Source organism: Panthera uncia, chromosome D4 (assembly GCF_023721935.1).
Source record: "Panthera uncia isolate 11264 chromosome D4, Puncia_PCG_1.0, whole genome shotgun sequence".
Taxonomy (NCBI): Eukaryota; Metazoa; Chordata; class Mammalia; order Carnivora; family Felidae; genus Panthera; species Panthera uncia.
Window position 1 is genome coordinate 13817356 of NC_064807.1, and position 26047 is coordinate 13843402.

Here is a 26047-nt window from a genome sequence, read left to right on the forward strand (position 1 = left end):
CCCACCAACAGTGCAAGAGGGTTCCCATTTCTCCACATCCTCTCCAGCATCTACAGTCTTCTGATTTGTTCATTTTAGCCACTCTGACTGGCATGAGGTGATATCTGAGTGTGGTTTTGACTTATATTTCCCTGATGAGGACTGATGTTGAGCATCTTTTCGTGTGCCTGTTGGCCACCTCGATATCTTCTTTAGAGAAGTGTCTATTCATGTCTTCTGCCCATTTCTTCACTGAATTATTTGTCTTTTGGGTGTGAAGTTTGGTGAGTTCTTTAAAGATTTTGGATACTAGCCCTTTGTACCAGGTTTCATTTCAAACTTCCCCTTAGATATATCCATGGTCAAACTTTTGAAGGATTTGATAACAATATTCTTTGGCCTTAACCTTGTTTGTGGTGAAAATGCTAGTGTTGAGGGAAAAAGAAGAATTATAGAAGATCATACAAGACACCAGTCTACAATATCTGGGTCCATCAGCCCTAGAAACTGTGTGTTATGAGTACCCTCTACCATTAACCAACAAAAATTCATAAAGAGAAAGAATTTGAATCATGTGCTCTTAAGACCTATTACAACCTCACAATTAATTTTTGGTTTTCAATCCTAGTAATTCTCCTATGCCACATTTAATCATTCTCCCTTCACTGTCTTTGGCTCAACACAAACAAAACTATGAGAATCATGAGAATTCAACTAGTTGTGTTTTTTCTTTCTTTTTTTTTTTTTTTTTTTTTGGTCATTTTTGGTGGTTTACCACAGAAACAAATCTTGCTTTTCAAAAATCAACCTCCTAGAGATTAAAAAGCTCTATTCAAAGGAAAAGCTATAAAAGCAAATGCAAAAAAGAAACAACACACTTCACCATGGGTTTCATCTTGGTGATATTCCAAAAAACTTTATCCTAACAAATCTTATGAATTTATATTGGTCAGAACCTCTTAAACCTTCAGGGAAGTGATCAGAAATTTCTGAAATCTCATGTCTTCCATAAAGCCTCTCTTGCACACAAATTCGCTCACATCTTGTGCAGATACAATTGAAACATGGTACAGGGTAGAGTACACACTCCGATGTATGCCCCCAAAAAGTACTGATTAACAATATATAAGGAATGCCTTTCACACATTTCTTCTTCTCAATTTTTGTCCTTTCAGTATCTAGCTCAAATTTTCGCTCCCAACAGACTCTTCCTCTGACAACTCTAGCTCAAACATAATCTTTATCTACTTATCTACTTCATTTGTGTGACTTACTCTGCCTGTTAATTATGTTTGTTTGTGGAGCCCCCAGAATGGAAATCCAAGCTGTGTGTGGCCATTGAGCATGTCAGTGGGGCTTATCGGATTTGCCTGGCCTGGGATCTAAATGAATGAGTGGCCAAGCAAGTTTAGGGGAAGAAATTCATGCTGAGAGAAGAGAGAATCGAGGTGTATATGTTTGGTTCAAGATGACTGGGTTCTTAGGGAAGAGATGATTATATTTTGGTGTATGACCCTCAAATTATTCACAGCATAGTCTTCAAGGATCGGTTCCTGAGTCCTGAGGTGGAGCACAGGACTGCAATAAACATGAAATTAAAATGTTAGAGCTCTGTTCTCTAGCTGATAAGAAACTGAGTGGAGATAGCAGTGCCTTGCAGCAGAAAGTAACAAAAATGGACAGAAGACATTTCCTCCAGACAAGTGACATGACCTTCAGGGTTCTCAGCTAGAAACAACAGAGGAAAGACAGCCAGGCACCCTCAGGTGGGGGCACTGCCCAGGTGGGGAGTTCAGCTTAGCAGAAATCTTCTGGGCTAGGATCTAGCATGTGCTCAGCCAGGTGTAGCATCAAGCCATGACGATATAAAGCTGGAATTACAAAAGACAGCATGTCCAAGAAACCCTTCAGCCACCCAAGAGGCTAAGAAGAACATGAGAGGGACTAAAACTTCTTTAAAGGTGCAGCGGTGGAAGAAGGAAGGTAAAGAAGCCATAAAAAGCATTTTTGTTTTCCAACGCTGCTACTCTCTTGGTCAGCTTGGGTGGCATATTTACTGTTGTATATTTTTATTTAAATATATTAAGTAGATCCTCTAACTGCAAGTTCCCTGAGGGTGTATACTCAACTGTATGGACTTTTAGCATCCCCGATTCTACACAATACTGTCTATGGAAAAACACATGCTCACACCCTTATGATTGGTTAAATTGAATTAGGAAATGCTTTCTTATTATAATAGTAAGACTGGCTGAGTTCTCCCTGCTTATCTGGCTCAAATAGGAGCTTTCGCCAGTATTGCTTCTGCATCCAGAGGATGTATAAGATTTGTGAGAACATAAGCAACTGGCAGAAAATTAATAGAGCGGACAAAGCTGAGGGAAATTAGTTGGGCATCTTATGCAAAGCCTGTATTTTGGCTGGTGTTCAACTCCATTTTTTTTCTCTTATTCATCCAGACTAAAATGTGTGTTCTCTCATTTCAAGAGTAAGAAACCAAGAGCGAATGGAGGGATTGTTTGAGTCACAGCAAGTATCTTTGCTAAAGAAGATTATATATGACACATACAAATTAGATTTGGAGAGAAGAGTGAAGGGCAGGGGATTAGGAATCATGTTACAAAATTGGGGAAAGAAAAGATGAATCAAATAATGTGGAAGAGAGTAGTGAAACAGCGAATCTATAAACCCTGACCAGTCTAGCTACATTTCACACCCTGGACATTATAAACTGAAGATATCAACAGCTGGAGATGGGGAAGGGGGACATGAGAGGTCAGACCACAGTATTTTAAAATACAGTTGTGGCACAATAAGGAATGTGCTGTGCCTCCTGAAAATGCATTTAATCCTAATTAGTTTAGAAGCTCTGAGAAAAGGAAAATGCTAGTACATTTTTTAAAGCAGGGCTGGTAAATTATAGCCCATGGGCCAAATTTGACCCGCCGCCTGTTTCTGTATGGCCCACAAACCTGGGAATGGTCTTTACATTTTTTTAATGGCTGAAAAAAAAATCAAAAGAAGAATAATGTTTCATGACACACGATGTTATATGAAATTCAAACTACAGTGCCCATAAATAAAATTTTACAGGCACACAGCTATACATATTCACTTACACATTGTCTATGGATGCTTTTGTGCTCTACTGGCAGAGGTGAGTAGTTGTGACAGAGACCACAGTACCCAAAGCCAAAAATATTCTCGATCTGGCCCTTTATAGAAAGTTGGCCTACTCTTACGTTAGAGAATTCAGTTGGATGGTAAGTTGACTTGATTTTTCATCTTCAGTATAAAGAGGGTTTTATCCACCCACGTTGTTGTTGAACAGGAGTGGCTACAGGACGGTCTTATTCCACTGGACTATTTGACAACATGTGGGTCCACGTTACAGTCATGCCTGCTGCTCTATGTGTTTTTGCCCCTTGAAAGAAAACCCAGTCCCCCTGAAGCCTAAGGAGATTATTTTATAGTGACTGGTCTTAATCCTACTGTGTATACAAATTACTGTTTCACATGTCATCATGTTTCTCCTTTTTGAAAATGCTATCAAAGAGCACAGTTTACTTTGCTACATCTCACATACAACTATGTTGCCAAGCAAAATGGCCCCATCACTCTGGGTTATGACATAATCGTGTCATTACTTTGGAAACACAACTACAACATCTTTCTGGGACACAACAGACCTTCAAAACGGGTTAGATGTGGATGGGGATTGTAAAGTGGATTAGTAAAATAAGTGACGATGGAGTAAATCACTAATATTCTTTTAATATTTGCCCATGTTCCACATTTTCCTTCCAAAGTCCAAATATTTTTACCAACTCCATACAACAGCCTCATACTTTTTAAAATTTTTTTAAGGTTTATTTATTTATTTTGAGAGAGTGAGAAAGCATGAGTCGGGGAGGGGCACAGAGAGCGAGAGAAAGAGAACCTCAAGCAGGCTCCAGTCAGCGTGGAGCCTGACACGGGGCTCGAACCCACAAACTGCGAGATCATGACCTGAGCCGAAGTAGGACGCTTAACCAACCGAGCCATCCAGCGCCCCTCATACTTTTTAAATCTGCCTACATATAATGAAGGAAACCTTTCTACTACTCTTGCCCCTCAATATGACGGAGTTTTCATATATTCATTCTTGCTTGTGTTTTGCTTCTCATACACTCCTTTTATAACTTATCAACTTTGGTATTTTCCATGAGTTTTCTTTTTTCTTCCTGTAAAGCTCAAATAACAGTAAACATTAATGATAATTGTTGCTCCTGGCACCATTTACCTCATTCAAGAGAAATTCCCACTTGTACTTCTTAAAATTCAGGCCCCCAAACAAAAACTCCGGAAACTATTTCAGAATTCTTTATCAAATGAAAAAAGATTTTTTTCAACTCTCTCGAGACAGGACTATAATATTGAGTCAGGTATCCAGTCTCCCCACACCTGAATCCCAGATATCCAAATTATTAAAAGATAGAAACAAAAAGCTATATATGGCTTTTACTATGCACAGCTATATATGCTCTCACTGGTTATTTATTTGGCTACAGTCGAAAAGATTTCTTTTATTTCAATTTACCATGAGCATTGATCCTTAAAAGAAAAACTTTAATTTTTATGTAACAATGTTACATTAGTTTCATGTGTACAACATAGTGATTCAACTTCTCTATACACTATAATATCCTCACCACAAGTATAACTACCATCTGTCTCCATATGACGCTATTAATGACATTATTGACTATATTCCCTATGCTGTGCCTTTTGTTCCCATGGTTTATTCATTCCATAACCAGAAGCCTGTATCTCCCATTCCCCTTCACCCATTTTGCCCATCCCCCATCCCCACCCCTCTGGCAACGATCAATTGTTCTCTGTATGTATAGGTCTGATTCTGCTTTCGGTCTACTTATTCATTTGTTTTTTAGATTCCATATGAGTGAAATCATATGGTATTTGTCTTTTTCACTCTGACTTACTTCACTTAGCATAATACCCTCTAGATCCATCCATGTTGTTGTAAATGGCATGATCCCAACCTTTTTGTGGCTGCATAATACTCCTGCGTGATGTGTGTGCACGTGCGTGTGTGTGTGCACGCGCGCGCATGCACACTTCTGTGTGTGTTTGGGTTTATGTGTGCATATAGCCATATCTTCCTTATCCGTTCATCTATTGATGAACACTTAGGTTGCTACCATATCTTGGCTATTGTAAATAATGCTGCCATGAACATAGGAGTGCATCTATCTTTTCAAATCGGTATTTTTGTTTTCTTTGGGTAAATACCCAGCAGTGGCGTTCTTGGATCATATGGTAGTTCTATTTTAATTTTTTGAGGAACCTCCATACTGTTTTCTACAGTGGCCATACGAGTTTACATTACCACCAGCAGTGCAAAAGGGTTCCCTTTTGTCCACATACTCACCAACATGTGTTATTTCTTGTCCTTTTTATTTAAGCCATTTGGACAGGTATAAGGTGATACTCATTGTGGTTTTGATTTGCATTTCCTTGATAATTAGTGATGTTAAGCATCTTTTCATGTGTCTGTTGGCCATCTGTATGTTTCCTTTGGAAAAATATCTACTCAGGTCCTCTGCCCATTTAAGAAAAATTAACTTTAGGGGGCACCTGGGTGGCTCAGTCAGCTAAGCTTCCAACATCAGCTCAGGTCATGGTCTAATGGTTTGTGAATTCGAGCCCTGCATCAGGCTCTCGCTGACAGCTCAGAGCCTAGAGCCTGCTTCAGATTCTATGTCTCCCTCTTTCTCTCTGTCCCTCCCCTGCTTATGCTCGCTCGCTCTCTCTCCCTCTCTCTCTCAAAAATAAATAAACATTTTTTAAAAAAGAATAAGAAAATTAACTTTAATAAAGTTTGGCACAGTGCCTAGCATACAAAAGTCACTCAATATGTATTTTTTGAGTAAACAGAGTAATTCTAATAAATAATTATTTAGTGGTATTTTATCTTTCTAAAGCATTTTTCCATTTTCACATTTAACCTATTCTGAGAGTAAGCTAACACACCTACACAAGTAGGTGTTCTCAAACATAATACTTGCCAGACCTTCATCAAAGCCCCAAAGAGTTGTTTCATTAGACACAATATGGTGAATATTAGAAGCTACAATTTCAAATTTCTAGCCAAGAAGTAGTCTTGAATTTCTCCATTACCTTAGCAGGAAAAGAAACTGAATCTTCTACAGGAAGATCTAAGTCCATGAGGCTACCAAATGCCCCAAAGTAACCATTTCTTTTTTTTTAATGTTTATTGATTTTTGAGGGGAGGAGGGGCAGACACGGGGAGGGGGACAGAGGATCTGAAGTGGGCTCTGCATTGACAGCAGAGAGCCTGATGCGGGGCCCAAACTCATGAACCATGAGATCATGACCTGAGCTAAAGTCAGCTGCTCACCCAGCTGAGCCACCAAGGTACCCCCTAAAGTAACCATTTCTATTCTAGGGATACTAAAAGCATATACACATATTGATGCAACTAACAGAAAATTAGCAAGTAATTTTACAAGTCACCTCAGGATATTAATCAAGAACCATTATTAGAAATAGAGATATGGGTGCCTGGGTAGCTTAGTCAGTTAAGCATCTGACTCTTGATTTCGGCTTAGGTCACAATCTCATGGTTTGTGGGATCGAGCCCCGCATTGGGCTCTGCACTGACAGCATGGAGCCTGCTTGGGATTCTCTGTCTCCTTCTGTCTCTGCCCCTCCCCTGCTTGCTCTCCATCTCTAAGTAAATGAACATTAAAAACACTTTCAATTAAAAAAAAAAAAAGAAAGAAATAGAAATATCCATGATTTCCCAGCCGTGGTTTCACACACACTCCTGCTTCTTGGAGAAGAAAACGGTCAACCACAGTTTGGGAAAGTATAGCCCTCTGTATAAAAGCATCAGTGTTCACTGGTCATAGGCCACTGGTCTAGGGATGGATACCTGACTCAAAATAGACGATTCACATTCATTCAGATGAGAGGAACAGGGACACTGAGTGTAGTGGCCATTTAGCTTTGTTTTTTGGGGGACTGCCTAGAATCTAAATCTCCTCCTTAGGTTTGAGAAATTTCCCACTTTGGGGTGCCTGGGTAGCTCAATTGATTAAGAGTCCAACTCTTAGTTTCGGCTCAGGTCACGATCCCATGGTTTGTGAGTTCCGGCCCCACGTCAGGCTCTACACTGACAGCTGGAGCCTGCTTGGGTTTCTCTCTCTCTCTCTCTCTCTCTCTCTCTCTCTCTCTCTCTCTCTCTGCTCCTCCCCTGCTTGCTATAAATAAATAAATAAATAAATAAATAAATAAATAAATAAATATTTTTAAAAAGAGAAGAAAAAAAAGAAATTTAATGTCCCACTTTATGAGACATGGTGGGAGTAACAGCCCTCTTTCCACTACAAAGCCTAGAAGAGAAGTACCTGATACTTGCTTTCCGAGCCTCCTTTGCAGACAAAGAACAGGCACATGACCTAGGCTTGACCAGTCAGAAATACCTGCCATGGGCTTTGAATTGGAAGCTAGTGATACTCAGATGTGGGGACACTACTGAATCTTATTCCAGAAGGAACAGGGTGGGCTGCCATGAAAGCAGTGCTAGCAGGATCCGAGTGCCTCCAGCATCAGTGGTCCAAGGATTAGTCAGTCAGTTCTAGTGTTCAGCAGCCGTGGAGTCCCCACAGGACCAGTTCTGTGGTATATTCTGCGGTTGTGGTTCTGGCTGTGGAGTCTTCTGTTTCCTGCCCATCTTCCAGCCATTCTAAACAATTCTGTGAACCTCACAATATTCTCCAATAAATTCCTTTTCTGCTTAAATGCTACGGTGGTTTCTGTTGCTTACAACAGAGAAAGGGACTGATACACACAGTCCAGATCAGTTGGCTGGCAGCTTGTGATCACAAGATAGGAGAAATTTGAGATGTGAAGCTGCCATTTGGAGACAGCCACGATAGGCCACACCAGCAGCAGAAGACAGTCCACAGATCACCAAGAAAAGCAGACAACAGATACAATGAGGTTCTGGAAAGTAAAAGTAAAAGAGAGAAAGAGAGAGACGGTTTGCCCTCTGACTATTGCCAAGTCCCAGGCCCATAAAAGCAAGCCATATTTCATTTCCTGTCTATAAATTACCTTGAAATTCCCTGTTGTATCCTTGAAATGAATCCCTCATTTTCTTAAAAAAGACTTTTATTCCTTGCAACCGAACGTGTCCTGATTAAGTCAGCCAGATGAGTAGTAAATCATAGTAATGTGGGGACATGCAAAACAGGACAACAGGGACCCAGAAGTACTTAGGGGACAAACCACGCGAGGACTCTCTCTCCCTTTCTTCTCATATCAGAGAGTGATGACTCTACCCTCAGTTCAGAGGAGCTACAGGCATCATGTGCGTGTATTGTTGTATTGAACTTAGAATTAGCAAGTTATTTATACCATCCAGTGCATATACTAGGTCTTGTCTATATAATGCCCAAAGATAACAGAGAAAGATGTAGCTAAAATGTTAACTATAAGTTGAGGGCTGAGAGAGCTCCCCCCAAAGCAAAAACAGCTATAATATCACGTTAAGAACCATCTGTCAAGATAGGCCCTGGATTACAGAGAAGATGGTGGTGAGGCCCACTGACAGATGGGAGAATCGGATCCACCCTGGGAGGAACATAGACAGCTGGCTCCAATAGCCCAGAGTTCTGGCCACCCCTTCACACTTCACAACTACACCCTGACTCCTCCCGAATGTAGACAAAACACTCTGAGCACGCCAACCCCAAGAAGGGCTGACTGAAGCTTGGGCTCCTGTGGGGGATGGCACCCCAGTCTTCCCACTGCCTGAGAAACCAGAAAGCGCTCATTCCCTCCTATTCCAGGGAGGGGGTCAGAAAGCAGACAGGTAATCTTCTCTCCCCACTCTGCCCTCTGATGCTTTTTGGTAATTTTTCATTTTTTTCATTTTTCAGGTTAACCAGGTTGGGAAACAATGAGAACCCTTTATAGAGGCCACCTCGTCTCTGTTCTTGTTCCTGGAGTGCTCCTGAACAACTCAGCAAGGCTGCCTCTTATCAAGGAAAGGCAAGGAACGATCGCTCCAGTTCTGATCATCAAAGCAAAAATACTGATGTCACAGGAAACTCATAAGAATGACGGTGACAAGACATAAAGCCTGAGCAGACCACAAATCTCTGTAAGTCAGTTTTCTCACCAATAAAACACTGTAGAATACTTCCAATTTGAAAATTCTGGGAATCCAAAATGAGCTGTGAAATTTTTGGAACATCCCATCATTTCTCTGTACAATGAACATAAAAATGGCTCTTAATTTACCTCAATGGTCTATTACAAGAATCAAATGAATAGATGTAAGAGTGGTTTGAAAGGTGTGTAGTACTAGTCACAAAGCATCAAAAGGGGAGCAGTAATATTTGTAGACACAGTTATCACCCCCTGGGATCTCTAGCAAAGTATCAGAATCTGGGACCTGATCTTTGTAGATGATAGTTAAATGCACTTGGAATAGCATTCCGTGGTCAACACTCTGTAAGCAAGACTTTTTTAATTAGGTTATGATTAGTGGTGTGGTTACCATGATCCTTATCAATTTTTTCAGTAATGGGATGGGGGGTTTTGCTTTACCATATAATTTTCTTATAATAGGAACTCAAGTATTTGGGAATTACCAGTCTCCTAATACTGTCAGCTGGGATGACATTTACCAGCATTTTATATCCAAGAAGGCAGCGTCTCACTACCAGCCCAGAGACCCAGATTCAACATAGCTACAGCCAACAGACTGAGGATTTCTGTTGCATTTAGTTATGACCCTTTCTCAAACTTTGCTTTTGTATCAACCTCTCCTTAAAACCCCAAGGCCACGTGTTTCTTTTTAATTAGAACGAGAGAAAATTTTGCTTGCAGAATTTCATGGCAGCCCTAAGGCATCACAAAACCCAAGTGGGGGAAATCACTGTGTAATAGTGAAGTAATATTAAAGACAGTCAGAAAGCCCTCTCGTATCATCCTAGAATGTCTCAGAGCATGGTCTCATTACCTAATACCTGATAAATTCTACACTCCATTCTAGCCACAAAACCAAACCATATCGCAGCCTGCTACAGCAAAAGGTCACTTCACGGGTGTCCCAGGGCCCAGCCATTGAAATGAGCCCCAAGTTAGTTTCACCCGATGGCAACAGTAGCATTCAACTGTCACCCTCTCCTTACATTAGCATGCTGTGATTATTCCCAGCAGTGGAGCTGGGCCTCCATGGTAACGCTCTTCAGGGAGCTGGGGAAGCTCTTTAATTATTAAAATGAATAATTCTTACCAACACATTTAATTGGAAAATATTACATGTTAAAGGGGCACTAATGGAACAGCTCTGAGAACTGAGCGGTATGATAGAGGATGCTTTTTGATGTGAATTTGAGCAATACTCTCCTCATCCCATCACACCATGCATTATTTACTTGCTTTAAAAAAAATGTATCATTTCATTTCGAAATGGAGATGGAATTATTGAACCCACAAAAGCAAACTTTTGAATTACTCCCATGCGTTTGAACCATTACCAACCCACAAAAATCAAATACTGTGAATTGTCACGTTCTCTCTGATTGCTAGGAAATCAACCAAAAAATACCCTGAACATTATATCAGCCAATCAATTCAGACAGTTGGGAGAGCTTTACAGAGAGGTAACTGTAGTATTTCCTTTCTTGAGGAATAAAAATTTATATATTAAAAGCATATGTCTAATTTCACCCATGGACATTCTTAAGCATATTTGCATATGCACGCTATCACATAGAAATGTGCATTTCTCTGTGTGTTATGTATTCTCAGAGAAATGAGTCTTGTTCCAGAGGCAAATAGAAGAATTCAATCTTATTATTAACTCATCTCATGCAAATATAGATAATTTAAGCCCTCTGACATGTTTCCCTCAGTGTTCTTTATAAAGAAAGTTTTAATCATTGGATAAGAAGAAAAAAAAAAAACCACGACCAGCATTCTCATTCAATCTCTTCATTTTGAGATCACAAAGCTGTTTCTATGAGGGAGGAAATGACAGAAACACCGGGGATAATAACACCGAAAACTGAAGAATGGAAGACACACATATTTATCCCTTGGCAAGAGGGTGAGTAATCAGAAATTTCACCCTTCAACTTGTAAGCATTTTCTTTGGAAGTAGCATGTTGCTGGTACTAGGTTTAAGGATCCCAAGATTTAATTTTTTTTTTTTAAAAAGGCTTTGAAAAAGCTACTTTGGTTCAGGAACCATAGTTAGAGCTTTTCGTACATTCAGTTTAGTTAACATAATATTTCATAAGGTTTGAGTGATAATAAACATCTCACATGCTGCCCACAAGAAGAATGAGGTTAAACATCATCCTAGGGGCACCTGGGTGGCTCAGTCAGTTAAGCATCTGACTCCTGATTTCAGCTCAGGTCATGAGTTCAAGCCCTGCTTTGGGCTCTGCGCTGACAGTACGTAGCCAGCTGGGGATTTTCTCTCTTTCCCCCTCTCTCTCTGCCCTTCCCACACTCTCTCTCTCCCTCTCTCTCTCTCTCTCTCTCTCTCAAAATAGATAAATTTTAAAAAGTTTAAAAAAAACACATCATCCTAAAACTCCTCCTGGGGTCACTGGCACACCATCCTTGGGCCCTGTCTAGATCTCACTAGACAGACCTCACGGGAGAAGTGCAAGAGCAGCCACCTCTGAGTGTGCCCCTGAACTTGGCTGGTTCTCCTACCCACCCCATCCACTGCCCATCAGCACGAATCTACAGGTCTGGAAATTCTTGCTCCTTGTTCCACTTCTCAGTATCCCCTTTGCCCCATTTAGTTTCTGCCTAGCGATTGAAAAGCATGACCCAATGCACTGCTCAGATGATGCAAATATCAAACTACACTGCTGTCTCCAAGTTCCCTAGCCAGCTTTCCAGATTGTTTAGCTTTCTAAAAATCACCCTTCTTGTTCCACTGTATCTGTCAGACTGCCTGGTCCCCTAATGCTGGAGGAAAATCAAAGAGCTGCTTGACTGGAAAGGAGTAATTACTATCAGTGACATTTCCATTAGGAAGTTTCCTACTGAGCTGCTCTCCTCTTAATACCAAATACTCATATTAATGCCCCCCACAACTCAGTTCCCTACACTAATTTTTTAAATTAAAATTCTAATGATTTATCATGAATGACTGGCCACTGTCAAGCTACAAAACCAATGACTCAAGGGCACATAAATGACATGTATGTCTGTCCACCTAGACTTCCACGTGCCTGAGTTTCTAGCTGTTCAACAGAATTTGCAGCATAGAAGACATGTAAACAGAACAATGGTTTCCAAACTTTCTTTAGCAGCAACCCTACCTTTAAATGAAATCTTATTCTAAGTAAGTATAAAGGCAATATTTATTAACATGAATTCATTAGCATAGATTTAATTTTTAAGTTTATATATGTGATGATTTTGTTAAGTCAGTAATTTTTTTTAATGAGAGAAAAAGCAGAAATCAGGATTTAAATGAGAATTAGACTATATATTAACCCCAATATTATTTATTTGCATAATCTTTTTTTGTTTTTTTGCACAAATGGTTTCTTTTAGCTTGTCCTATGTTCTTGAGATATTCTTCAATTAGGATGAAATAGCAGAGGTTTTATTCCAAAGCCTACAGGAAATTGAAATATTCTGGTGCCCTAAGTTGTTGTGTAAGTGATCCGTAATTTGTTAAAATTTGGCACATAACACACGACTTATTTCGTGAAGCTTGTGTGCATGTTATTCTATCTTTAAATGAAATCGGCATCACACATTTAAGGAATCACTAAATCACAGCCATGGAACACCAGGGCTCTGCAGAACACAGTTTGAAAAAACTGAAAGCAGATGTGATTGAAGTTTAGGGAGAAACAAGTAGCGAAGGAGATCAAGAAAAGGTTAACTTGAAGAAGGCTGTGCCCGTTGCTAATGGTAACCTCTTAACTCCCTCAGCACTTCCTGTGTCTTTATTCCAGTGCTGACTCCATTCTCCATGCACTGCAGCAAGTTGAGCACGCCTGCCCCTCTAGGAGGCTGCATGCAACTGAAGGCAGAGCATCGTTGATATGGACTGAACAGAGTTCCTCCAAAATTCATAGGTTGAAGCCTTAGCCTGCAATATGACTGTAGTTAAGATAGGCAGGCAAGCCAGAAGAAACTCTTAAATATAGAGAACTGAGGGCTGATGGAGGGGAGGTGGGTGGGGGGCTGGGCTAGATGGCCAATGGGCCCTAAGGAGGGCACTTGTTGGGATGAGCACTGGGTGTTATATGTAAGTGATGCATCACTAAATTCTACTCCTGAAACCATCACTGTACTGTATGTTAACTAGCTTGGATTTAAATGAAAGTTTAAAAAATAAAAATAAATAACTTATATTATATATTTAAATAAATAAAATAGAAGCTAAATAAGTTTAAGGGTGGGGCCTAAATCAGATAAAACTGGTGTCCTTACAAGAAGAGGAAGAGACACCAGAGGGGTGTGTGTGTGTGTGTGTGTGTGTGTGTGTGTGTGTGTGTATACAGAGGAAAGGCCATGTAGGGATACAGCCAGGAAACAGTCATCTACAACCCTTAGAGAGAGGCTTCCCCAGAAACCACCCTTGCCAGCCCTTTTCTCCTGGACTTTCTCCAGAACTTTGCGGGAAATAAGTTTCTGTTGTGTAAGCCATCCACCTTGAGGTATTTTGACAGGGAAGCACAAGGAAACCAATACAGTCATGGAACAAATACATCAGAAAAATATTGTTTAAATGAACACAACAAAGGAAATTTCCTTTTTATCATTGTGAAGTCACCTAAGTTTGATACATTACAAAATGCTCATTAAGATCACTTTGTAAGGACTATCAACATTATTCTGCCTAAATTAAAGAAAAAGCTTTTGGCTTTCAAGCTTGAAGCATGGACGTCCGTGGATCTGAAGCGATCTCAGCTTCACTGAACAGCTCTCTGTCTCAATAGCTCACAGTACAGGGCTTTGCAAACACATATTAAATTGGGGAAGGACATCTTTGACTTTTCGAAACTAATCCATTTAGTTTTACACATTGTTTATCCTGGTTTCTTTTTCTTTACTCATGTTTTTCTCTTATACCAAGAATAGCGAAAGCTTGACACAGGTATTACCACTCTTTTGTCAGTGCCTAGGACAACCATGAGCAATTGATCCCAACCCCATTCCAAGTATAGATGTAGCTTCAGAATCCTTCCTAACACAGTTCTTCAGGCAGCCACTGTCCACCATCAGTTATGTAAAAGGAAAATTATCTGCCAACCTCTTTTATGTCTTTTTTTTATCAGATATGGTTTTAGATCTCAGTATAAGAATTTCCACTTTTAAATATTTTTGTAGATCTATTAAAGAGTAGATTCTGTGGTTGATTTTACTCTGACCTTTTGAATTCATAAACTCCAGGGGCATCATTCACCTGAGCTGTGCAATGCACAGCCTATATAGGCTCAGAGTATTCATATTTTATCATTTTTAACTATTTTGAAAAAAGGTTACCTACTTAGATTACCTTTGACTCCAATGTTAATGACTTGCATATAAAAGCAACAAATTTGTTTTTCAATATTTTAAGTGCTTTTAATAATTACCAAATAAAAAGATTTATTTGTACTATTATTAAATGTTATTAAAAATGACTCACAATGAGACATCCAGTTTGAGACAACGGTCCTAATGTGGCCTTTCCAAATTTTTCAACAAAATATCATCAGAAATAGAAAAAGATGAAAACATAATCCTTTTTCAAAATCTAAGGCTGATATACCACCAAGTCTAGAAGATATTTGCATTCTCCACACAATTAATGAAAGAGATTAAAAATCATATCAGTATCTAGAAGCAGAGGAGATCTTGAAGCCTGAGAAGATCTGACTGTTAGTTCAACTGACATTCAACTGTGGCACCCAACCGGATGAAATGGACACCTAAGTGAACAGAATAAAGCCAAGGTCATTTGCATTTTCTCCTCCTTCCAAGTATAGGGACTAGGGAACAAACACTACAAGGTCTTCTCCTCTTTTAATATATTTGCAATGCACTCTTTTGAGGACAATGATGCCACCATAGGTGATTCTCCTCTTTTTTTTTTTTATACTTTAAAAAGAATTTTTTTTAATGTTTATTTATTCTTGAGAGGGAGAGAGACAGAGTGCAAGTGAGAGAGGGGCAGAGATAGAGGGAGATACAGAATCCAAAGCGGGCTCCAGGCTCTGAGCTGTCAGCGCAGAGCCCAGTGCAGGGCTCGAACCCACGAGCTGCGAGATGATAACCTGAGCTGAAGGCAGACGGACGCTCAACCGACTGAGCCACCCAGGCGCCCCTATACTTTTTTTAAAGTAATCTCTCACCCAACATGAGGCTTGAACCCATAACCCTGAGATGAAGAGTCACATGCTCTACTGACTGAGCCAGCCAGGGACCCCAGCAGTAGGTGACTTTTCAAACAAAGCTCTGCCCTTCCTCTAACAGCAGCGATTGCCTGTCTTGCTCTGCAAAGCTTCTTCCTAGACTTTTTGTAGGTTGATTGTCTGTACTCACCCTCAGTCCAGGGATGATCAGCCTGGCCTTGGTGTTGTCAGTGAACAAGCTGTGTCCATAACCTGCTCTCCTATGGGTTATGTATGCAAGCTGTGTCCCACTCTCTATCTACTCCTAGATGCTAGCAAGCATGAGGGAGCAATATTTTAGTATTAACTGCTCTGGGCTTTCTACTCTCTTTTCAGATGCATTCAGGCTTCCAGTCTTATGCCTTTTGTCTTGGGGAAGAAAGGCCACAGAGGAACAACAGAGAAAAGTCACGTGTCAGCTCTCTCCATATGGAGTTCTGAAATTCTCAGCACAGATGACACCTAGAAGCATCAGTTGGTTAAGCGCCCGACTTTGGCTTGGGTCACGATCTCACGGTTCGTGAGTTTGAGCCCCACATCAGGCTCACTGCTGTCAGCCTGTCAGCAGAGAGCCTACTTCAGATCCTCTGTCTCCCTCTCTCTGCCCCTCCCCCACTTGCACTCTCCCAATAAATAAATATTGAAATTCTCAGCACAGGTAATAAGTTGAGAAAGATGTGCCCAAGTCTCAAAAACTTGGTTTTAAGTACCAAGAGGAAAAGTTTATCTTATTAATAACCAATGACTTAAAAAGCCAGGTCTCAGGGGCTAAATTTGATTAAAAGAACAAAGTAAAAGTAAGAAAGTAAGTCCCTCCAAGGTGTTCCCAACAAGCAGCCCCTCTCCTGGGACAGATCTCAAGGGAGAGAGCGTAAACTCCAGACCGCAGTGGGGCTTGAAGAGCAGAAAGAACCTGAACTTACTTCCAGGAGGGGCCCAAGGCTGTGCCTCAAGACTCTTGCACAAGTCTGTGGTGTGAGAGAAGAGCAAAAACTTCCCCGTCTTCCCAAAAGGATGCCGAAGTGGCTGGAAAGCTTGCAGAATGAGCAGCTCCTTGCAAACAGGAACAAGTGCACCCTGAGGACCCTGACGCCAAGACAGGACTGAAGGGCAGTGGGCACAGATGTAAAAGACCAAACTCTAAATGGGATGACTTAAATCTCCTCCCTAGCAAAGAGACAGCCGTCAACCACAGGGGACAGTCCCCCTTCCTACAGTAGCATCATGAGCTCTAAGCCCCTAGAACTGAGAAAAGAGGAGAGAAAATAAACTCTCATTTTATGGGGGACAAGGGGAAGGAGGAGGTTGGAAGACCTGAATTGTCAGAATTAAAACCTGAAATAGGGGAGCCTGGGTGGCCCAGTGAGTTGGGCGTCCGACTTCAGCTCAGGTCATGATCTTCTGGTTTGTGGGCTCGAGCCCCGCGTCGGGCTCTGTGCTGTCAGTTCAGGGCCTGGAGCCTGTTTCAGATTCTGTGTCTCCCTCTGTCTCTCTGCCCCTCCTCTGCTCCTGCACTCACTCTCTCTCTCTCTCTCTCAAAAATAAACATTAAAAAAATGTTTTTAACTTGCAGTAACTGAAATTAGCAATCAATGACTGATATGAGGTGTTCTATCATTAGGCACTTACAACAGAGACCATTTGTGTTATAGAAAAACTGAACACAATTATAATTTGCACATCTAGGCAAAGATTCAGACCTCTTCACAAATTCAGGGGCAGGTCCAGCTCTCTGTGGCACAGGGAGATCTTCCCGTTATCCCCATATTATGTTCTCTGATATACTAACCGGAAACAGGACATGAAAACTGTAACCCCAACACACGGGGATAAATAGGTTCTTCCCATCTGTCCTACGCCCGTCCTACCCAAAAGACAACACAGTACTATTTGAAAAGGTCTGCACCTGCCAGCATGCACTGGATCTCTTCAAAGCCCAGTTAGGTTCTGCCTAAATATAGAGAGACAGGCATGGCACCACGTGGGGTTAGGGAGACTGTGTCTAGCGCAATGAGCACTCATTCTTTGCAAATCAGAAAAAGACGCCTGTTGTGCCAGGCACTCTTGTGCAGTAAACAGCCTGCCCAAATGTACACAGCAGCCCTTGGTTGGCAAACGAGAAATTTAATCTATTTTCTTCACAAACAAGAGCTACAGGGAAGGATGCTCATTTTCTGGCTGTATTAGCCCTGGCACTGCAAATAAGGAGCAAATGCAGAGGAAGCATGATGTTTTTCTGCCTTTTTATCAGATATTCCTTTTTCTATGAAGTTGCCTGGTAGCAGGATATGTGTGAATGCTTGTTTCTTTATGTAATTCAATTAATCCATTTGCAAATGCCTTCAAGATAATGGCATTGGTTAGGTACTGCAGTTACATTGTCCTTGATAAATGCATGTGTTTTGGCCACAGAAACCTCTGTAGAAGCCATTCAGACTCAATGTACCCCTTACCTCTTCCCACAGAGCTTCTAGCTCCTAAACTAAGCAGAGGCAAATAAAGAAGATAAATTAACCACTGTGCTCTCCCCAGTAGTCCTTCAAGAGTTCTGCAGATGCTATATGTACTGATTCTTAAAGTTGTTTTTAGGATCTTCTAGAGATTTAACACGCACGTAAAATAGCCCCAGGTGGCAGTCCTAAGCAAATTATGTAAAGTCACGAAGCCTCAGATGGCTCATGATCAAAATGGGGCTTGTAATACCCACTGTGTAAGATTTTGTGACCTAGCAGAACACCTTCACCCAGTGTCCGGCATGGTGAATGTGAGTACACCTTAGCTGCATGAGCCTGTGGTTATCACGATGCCACACGGACAGCAGAGAGGCACAACTTCCTGGCACGTGCCACATCGTCATCGTGCAGAAGCTGCAGGACTATTCCAGAGACACATACGGTTGATTCTAGAAGGTCCCGGAGATGTCCCTGTGATTACATTTAACGTCTGCGTCATTTCCCCCAGGAATTCCTCACTTAAATCTGCCCTCACGGGCTCTTGAGGGCTGGACCTTACCACAGCCTCGACTGCGGGCTCCACCAGGATCGTACTGGTGTCGGTGCTCCCAGAACAGCAAGCCACCGTGGGCCAAAGTGAGCGCTGCCTTCCTGCTGTCTGCTGAGCAGAGGACGACTAACCACCATGTTTCACTGCACCTCTCCTTCACAAAGCAACTCCTGTGATGTACAGGGACATCGACCGCTCTTGTCTCAGGAATGTCCTGGTGTTAGTTTTAAAAATCCCACATACTTGAGAACCCTCGGTCCGGGCAAACTAGAACGGTTCGTTACCCTACTTAAGTTTCAGGCACCAGACCTATGAAGCCCACAGGAGAATAGACATCATTCTCTAGCCCCCAACTTCCTTCTGCCCACAGCCCCACCCCATCCCAGTAAACAAACACAAACCTGTATTAGCTTCCCAGTACTGCCTAACAGATTAACACGAGGTTGGTGGTTTAATACAACACCTATTCATTACCTCAGGGTTTCTCTAGACCCGAAGCCTGAGTGCATCTCAGTTGAGATCTTTGCTCAGGGTCTCCTGTGGTAGAAACCAATGTATCCATCAGCCCGAGTTCCCATCTGAAGGCTCTGGGGGAGACCCAATAGTAAGCTCACTGAGGTTGTCAAGTGAATTCAGTTCTCTGTGGTGGTAGTACTGAGGTCTTCATTTTCTTGCTGGCTGTCAGGTAAGGGGGGCTCTCAGCTCCATGTGGTCTCCTCCATCTTCAGAGCCACCAGAGGGAGTCTCCCTTGCATCAAATACCTCTCACACTTCCAACCTCATCAAGGAGAGTCCGGTCCCTGTCAAGGGCTCACCTGAGGAAGGCAGGTCCACCCAGGATAATTTCACTTTCTTGTATTTTTTTTAATTTTCTTTAACGTTTACTTATTTTTGAGAGAGAGAGAGACAGAGACAGAGAGAGTGCAGGGGAAGGGCAGAAAGAGAGGGAGACACAAAATCCAAAACAGGCTCCAGGCTCTGAGCTGTCAGCACAGAGCCTGACAGAGAGCCAAATTCACGGACCATGAGATCATGACCTGAGCTGAAGTGGGACGCTTAACCGACTGAGCCACGCAGGCGCCCCTTATTTCACTTTTTTAAAGTCATCTGTGCCAAATAATATAACTTAATCATCATCATACTTAAGGGTTTCACCCACTCTCAAGGAGAGAAGATTATACAAGGTCAGGATCACTGGGGGTCATCTTAGAATCCGGCCTACCACACCTCCTTTCTCAAAGTGTATTGAAAGTTGCAAAGAGATGCCTGATAAGAGCAAGGCTCTAACACCTCACCAGACACATCCTGACAGTCTCATTTGAGGTTCTTTAGTACAATGTCTTTGATACATTCATCTATTCTTTCTCATGGAACAAATATTTATCGAAGCTCTATTATGAGTCTGGCATAGTATCAAGTACTGGAGATCATGACAGACAAGAGACATGATCCCTTGTCCTCATCTGGTGGGGCAAAATGAATCAATAATCATAAGATGAATCTTTGACCACTGTGAAGAACGTGAGTTTCTATAAAGGGAGAACTTGACCCCATCCCGGGCATAGAGTGCTGGCTCCCCACCCAAATCCGCTCTCACCTTCCACTATAGAAGAAGGAAGAAGGCTGTCCCAACTGCACTGCGCTTCCCACCTTCTTTCACCTGTAGGTGCGGCCATGTGACAAAGTCCTCTCCAACGAGTACAAGTCAATCAGTACCACTTCCAGGCCTGAGCCCTTAAACTCACTGTTACTCCCATGAGTGACAATGGCATGGCCCAGAGTGACCACGAGTCACTGTTGAGAATGGCAGAGCCACCGTCAGCCTAAGTTCTTGAGTGACTACATGGAAAGAGTCCACCGCCACCATTGGACCGCCATCACCATCACCACCAAAGCCAGACCAGACTGTTGTATGAAAAGGAAAGAAACCTCTCTTTTGTTTGAGCCACTGCTTTTAGGTTTATTGGTTCAGTAGTTTAGGCTTCCCCAAGTAATAGAGAACTGCATGCTGGCAGGCAAAACAAAACACGACACTTTCTTATCTTACGTTTATATAATGTGTCTCTTGACGGCTTTCACATCTAGTTGATTTAATGCTCTCAAAAATCCTATGAGACAAGTAATAGGGCATCTATTATTACACCCACCTGCCAGATGAGGCTTAGAAGAATTCTGTGACTCAGGGAGGTTCCCAAAGCTCATAAGTCATTTTTGGGATCTGTGACTGACTCACCATTTGGATTTGGACAAGTCATTCCTTTGTTTCCTTTTGTATTTATAGGATCACTCCTGTCTTCTTACCTAAGAGGAAGAAATTCTATGGAACTTGTCTATGAAATCTTCTGACTGAAAGACAACACAAATATGACACTTGGTTCTATAAGTTATACCTGCAGTAGAGAGATAATTTGGCAATAACCTCTTAATTATTAACTTTTCAATACTTTGAGTCCATTGGAACGAGATGGATATGCAAAACTATAGGCTACTAAGCTACCATTGGTCATGGGTCTCAAATTTTAATCTCATCCTTGGTACCATTCTTGGGTTCCTTTTGACTTCATTTACTCATTGGTGTACGTTATTAGAAAAAACGCATCTTTTCAAAGTCATTCATTCATTCATGTGTTCACCAAAACTGTACTGTGTAAAAGTCACTGTGCTAGGCAATGAGTATATCCAATAGTAAACAATGCGGGCACAGTCCTGCACCTCAAGAAGACTACAGTTTAATCAGAGAAACCAATAAAGAGGCAATTTTATATAATTACAAATAGTCATCAATGCAAAGAAGGAACAGAGCAATGAAGACTATGCGAATTGAAACACTCTTCTTATCTCTTCTTGCCTCCAGCTGCACAAACAATGCAGTCTACTGGGAAATCCAGAGTTAGGATTATTCACAAGTGCATTATTTCCAAGTTGCCAAGATAGCCTATTGTCAGCTTCTGGATGCTGGGGTAATTGCTTTGCTTCTAGGAAGTTTGGAGCTACATGTGGTACTTAGCTCTAGTAAATGGCTGAACTAAGATTTCTAATTCCGGTATGTTTCCACTCCTTCTAAACCGTTTCTGTTTTGCTTCCTTTTTCTGGTGGCAAAGGACAGAAGGAAGGAGAAATAAAGGGAGAAAGGGAAAGAGAGAGCACAGAGGGAAGGGAGAGAACACTGTTATGACTGAGAGCCTTGCTGTTTTGCACCCACCATTCTGATCATCTCTGTCCTCAGGTCGTGACTGGGCACCCAGATGTAATGTGGGCCCTGAACCAATCTGGGAGGCACTTCTGTTCAAGGTCAAGGATGCCTTTAACTACGCCCTTCCTCTGAAAGCCAAAGCAGAAATAAGTGGCCCTGCCACCATAGTTCTATTGCCACCAAGCCTGTTTTATGTTTCCAAACAAGTTGACAGAAAAGTTGGTAGGATCTGAGGCCCAGGGTAAGAAGAGAAGCTATTTTAGAATGGAAAAAAGAACATTTGTTGAGTGTTTATTATATGTTATAAATGCTTCATGACAATTCTCTCATTAAGTCCTCACGACCTTACCATTCCATAATCTTCTCAGAACATTCCTCTTGCCCACGCCACCTGGCCCAGAGCGGTTGGGGTCTATCATCATGCTGTCCCCAAAACCTCCCGCATCTCTAAACCCAAAAGGCAGAGGCAAGCCCCTTGTAGAGCCAGCCTGGTCATTTTACATGCACCAATCCCCACACTTAACTAATGAAAAGCTTAGCAGAAATTGGATTAACATTTTAGGTTGATCCTAGGCTCAGAGGTATCCGGCAATGACAGTAAAATCATAGGCCTACACATTTTAATCCCGGTCTTTGTTTCCATCCCCTGCCCGTGCATTTCTTCCTTTCCTTAAGCCTGGGAGACGTCGCTCTGATGTTCTTGGCTCCCTGCACATCAGTGAGATGCGCCACCGCGGAGCGGAAACCTTGGGGGAACTCAGACCCAAAACATTCGAGAATAAAGCATATGGCTTCCTCAAAGCAGAGTGGCACGGCGACACGTGTCTTTACAAACTTAACAGGCTGTAATCTGCTATAGCTGCTATGGAACGGCCTGTCTATCTTGGCATTTGACATCCTCTGTTCATAAATTAGCTTTTCAGCTGGCTTTAGGTGTGGAAACCAGACAGCTTCTCAACTGAAAGAGGTTTCTGGAGCAGAACTAAAAAGCATATTCAGACGCTGGGCTGAGTCCTCATAATATTTAGGTATTTTGGTGATTAGAACAGTCATCTCTTTCTCAGTCCTCCAAACGCCAGCACGTCCATGGGGAAGCATCACCAATTGGTACACACAGTTGTCAGGGAAAATGTCAGTCCTTGCGTGAGGAGAAATCTCCTTGTACACAGCTAGGGAAGGGTTAGGTGCACAGCAGAGCGCCATGCTCTTCTCGACCACCACCATCACCAGCACTACCGTCGCCTGCTTCACCTCTCACCACAGTCGCTTTTAGGTCTTTTCAGGTGCTCCTGCAGCCATGGTCCACCACGGCATTTTCACTCTGCGGAGCGGCCCCCTGACGGGTGAATCCTCACCAGTATAGAAGGTCAGTGACCGCAGAAATCCCAGATCCCATCAATACTTTTAAATTTTTTTTTTTCAACGTTTTTATTTTTATTTTTGGGACAGAGAGAGACAGAGCATGAACGGGGGAGGGGCAGAGAGAGAGGGAGACACAGAATCGGAAACAGGCTCCAGGCTCCGAGCCGTCAGCCCAGAGCCTGACGCGGGGCTCGAACTCACGGACCGCGAGATCGTGACCTGGCTGAAGTCGGACGCTTAACCGACTGCGCCACCCAGGCGCCCCATCCCATCAATACTTTTGACCACTGTATTCCTACCACTTCTCACAGAACCTGACGCGTAACAGGCACTTGATGAGTGTTTGTCGAATGGACAATTAAATTCCTTTACTCTTAGATCAGTTTACTTCTCTCCCTTGGTACTTGCTTTTCCCAGCCATGGTGTGTGCTTTCTGGCCTCAGATTTTACTGTCCCCGGATAGTTGCTCACAAAAATGAATTTTCTCAGAATCCATATTTGCTTCATACGTGCGATCTGCAAAAGAAGTACACTACTAATGTACCTGCAGTCGAAAAATGGGTTTGTTCATGGCAGCCCGAGGTAGAAGGTTCCTCTTTCCTTGAGACCATAGAGACACGGCAGTATTTTAGAATCAGCTAACCTGTCAAATCTCTATTCTGAGGGGTTTTTCCTCTGCCTAAATCATGCTGCTAATCTCCTTCATATGACTTTTTCCAAGTTTTTTTTTTATAACCATAAAAGTAGCTACTGCTCATTGTTATGATGGGGGAAAAAGGTACAAAAAGTACAAACAAGACAAATAGAGAACCTCCCCTGATGTCTGTCTCCACAGGTCACTATTCACATGCTTCCATCTGACGGTCTACACTAGTTCATCTCACTGTGGTTCTATGATGTAATATCTACCCCTTTTAATGTTATAGGTTTTTTCCTAGGATTTTGTCACCTTTTCTTCTTTTTTTCTCATTTTCCATACTGCTCCTGGCTTATCTATGTACCATGAAGACTTCAGGTACCCTATGGGTTATTTAAATGCCCTTAGAGTTGAGTTCAGTTGAAGTGAATTGACCTGTTACTCCTTCCTCCTTTCCTCCAAGGCCTGGCCAACACAGCACACAAACATCACCAGCCAAATAAAACATGCTGTGTATTAATGGCATTAGCAGAGCAGAGCTGTAGCAAAAGCTAGAATGGGAAACACAGCTCAGGCTCAAAGGACCCACTACTTCCCAGCCCTGAGCCCCGAGACTCAGCTATGCTGGGAATAAGTGAGAAATAAAGACCAGCACTGCACAGACGATCCCAAATCTATCACGAATCCACCCACAGGGACAAGAATCAGGCCTGCCTCACCAGCCCCAATACAGCGGAACAGAGAGGCAGCTACAGACAGAGCAAGCTCAACTCCAAAGATACGCCCTGAGCTGACACAGCTTTGCAGTCCCCACCTGGCAGGCCAGTCTGACCCATGAGGGAAGAGAGAGCAACAAAACGGAATAGCTGTACTTCAAGCGGAAAGTCCTTGACCATCTAACCTGCCAGCAGCATGGATCCAGAAAGCGAAAGAAAGAAGACAGCATGCCATTAATAACACCATCAATACAATGGCTCTGCGGGCACTAAAATGTGGCCCATTAACTTCAAGTTCTGAGCTACTGACAAACCTTTTCTCTTGCCCTTAGCAGGGAGTGAATGAGGGATGTGAGAAGAGAGAAAGCATACCCCCTGACACTCCCCCAATTAGTCCAATTACCTATGGACTAAAGCTACAGCAAACAGACACTACTGCTCCCCAAAATGTGCCTGGCACATAGTAGATAGTCCATAGATATTGGTTGACTAAATCAATAAATGACTCCCAGATTTGTATCTCCAGTCCAGACCCATCACGAACTCCAGACCTACATAAGTCTGCTCCCCCTGAGCCTTCCTTCTTCCAGCTTATCTTAGTAAACTGAACCCTTACCTATGTGGCTATTCACATCATCGTCTTCCAACTCTCTCTCCACCAAGTATGGATCACCTCCAAAAGAAATTAACTTACTACCCAGTAGTCAGTCTCTCTTTCTCCCTTTCATGTTTTTAAAGAGAAACAAGCAAAAAAATATTTTTTTTGATTATTCAAAGGAATTTATCTAGACTTTGATTTCCAAGAAACATTCCTTGAAGACAACAAAGATTAGATTCACTTTCTGTTGCCTTTGCTGTATTCCCTTACTTGATGGATAATTAGCATGCAAACTTTCCTCTTCATACCTTATGACTTATGTTTGAGGCCATTAATTCAAGTATATAAAAATTATTTTATTTTTTTAACCATATCCCCAGGCCCATACAAAATCAAGAACAAAAACCTCCTTGGATATTGTATCTTACACACACATTTCTTAAGCCAATTAAAATTCTTCCACAACACTTTCTAATGTTATAGTAAAACTATCTCCCATTGCCTTATTATTCCTTGTCATTTTTTTTTCTTGGCTTTAAAATTTTGGAAATCATCCTCAACTCCTGAATTATCAGTCAAGAAAAAGCACTATTTTCTATGTGATATTAAATGTTCAAAAGAATGTTAGTAACTCTTTTTCCATGTAATTTTAAAACCTCTCATTCCCTCTACAAGTTCTCTGAAAGTACCCAAAGCTTAAAGTATCAACATGAAAGACCCATATCAACACCAGTGTCTTATCATAGTTCATAGTTTTTAAAAATCTGCCAACCAGTTCTCATCTTAGCAAGAGCCTAAATAATGCATTTACAGAACATCTCAGAGTTCACTGGTTTGATTTTGCTAGACATGGATCGCAAATGTGTAGCATGACAAAGAATTCAAGGAAAACAATTAGGTTTGGTATCAAACAGCACTTAAATTGAAAGAGAGCAGGTATGCAACCAAGGCTTGATTATAAAAATAAATTAACACATGAAATGTGTAGACAGGGTAGAAATAAAATGTGCCCCTAGTCAGTGTCTGTTGTCAAAGGAGTCAGAGCATTCATTCACGGATTCCTGATTATTAGAGAAGAATACGATTTCTTCCCAGAAAGGA